Source organism: Penaeus monodon, chromosome 28, assembly GCF_015228065.2.
Source record: "Penaeus monodon isolate SGIC_2016 chromosome 28, NSTDA_Pmon_1, whole genome shotgun sequence".
NCBI lineage: Eukaryota > Metazoa > Arthropoda > Malacostraca > Decapoda > Penaeidae > Penaeus > Penaeus monodon.
The window spans coordinates 335,236-336,719 of record NC_051413.1 but is presented as its reverse complement, the minus strand read 5'-3'; the positions used below and the strand labels follow the sequence as shown (position 1 = coordinate 336,719).

At 30.2% G+C, this 1,484-nt stretch overlaps 1 long non-coding RNA gene across 1 annotated transcript; it reads right to left on the bottom strand.

The window, feature by feature from the left end:
* Window positions 1-78: 78 nt before the first annotated feature.
* LOC119591240 lies at window positions 79-1,478 on the bottom strand. The gene is made up of 2 exons (XR_005230320.1): window positions 626-1,478; window positions 79-544 (listed from the first exon to the last, which is right to left on the bottom strand). It is a non-coding gene; the product is annotated as an uncharacterized LOC119591240 (long non-coding RNA).
* Window positions 1,479-1,484: the final 6 nt, after the last annotated feature.

Sequence of the window (1,484 nt, the reverse complement as noted above, 5' to 3'; positions counted from 1 at the left end):
AAGCCTCAAACTTTGTCTTCCTTTACAGTTTAAGGGACACATAATTTTCACATTTCCAACATGTGAAAAAAAAGCAGATCCTTCTGTGTATTTCTTTTTATTGGTCTAGAAATGTACATACTACAAATGATGTGACATGAAAATAAAGTATATATTTCACATATAAAAATAATAAATCTCAAACACTGTATTTTCAATGTTACAAATAATCCATCCTGGAAATAAAATAAACTCTAAGATGGATATTTCAAGAGAGAAAAAAAAGCATGTAATATTTGCATCCTCAAAAATCTAAATCAAAATGGATAAAGCTTAACCGTGATTGTACATAATGAACTGCATTAAAGATTGTTATTTTCTTTAACAAAAGAAAATAAGAGAGAGAAATAGGAGAGGTGTACAGTAACTGCAAAAGTTTTCAATCTATGACTAAAAATACCTTTCTTAACACTGTTCCATGTAAATTACTTCACCATTGGTCATGCTAATCACAATCTCATCCTTAATTTTCAGAATATTGCATCTGTTGATCAGAATATTGCATCTGTTGACAAAGAATCCAGTCATCTATCCCATAACCACAATATATTTCATTTTATGATCTTTATTTCAATCTCAAACTTACTTTAATTTCTTTTTGTCCATCTGAGAATCATGTGACTCAACTTCACTTGCTAGTAAGGACAAAGCTGCCAAATTAAAGTAAAACATTAAACAGAAACAGGGAACTTCTCTGCAGGATGGTAAGATCTTAACAAATTAATTATAATCAAAATCTAGACAGAATCAAAACCTATACAGTGATCTCATATTTTTTTCTTCTTTTCTTTTTGCAAAATGAGAAAATTTTGTCAAAAGACAACATCTGACGTTAACTATCTTACCAATCGCATCCCTCATTTCATTTCCTAAAGTAATACTGTCACAAATTAAAACCTATAACAAAAATACTGCATAAACTTGTTCCTAGAAGAAACACACACACAACACAATGCTCAATAAGATGAAGAACTAAACTACTGCACCACAACCTCAGAGCTTAACTAAGTTAGTGACTACCAGTTTTGATTTTTAGGTATAGCTGAGTCCAGCATTAAATCTATCTTAACATACAGTACATATGTGTTTTCACTATAATGATTAACACATCTATTTCCTACACTATAAAGACATCAGTCCTTTCCCAAATTTCATGGATGTTAGTTTAATATGCGAAAGCTGCATATACCTAAAACTATTATTAGTGTATTTACCAAAGACATATTACAAATCAAAAGAGAAACTACACAATATACCACAACCCATACTTTCCAGCTTCTTCGACATCCTGTAAAAATGAGACACTGATTGTTCAAACTTTGGATAACAATTATTGAAATTACTCATAACAAAACAAATCTTGAGGGTAGCTGACACCTTTTTATCAATGTGAAGTGAAGAAAAACACAAATGGAAAAATAAAGATCATATAAACCAAGGAACAT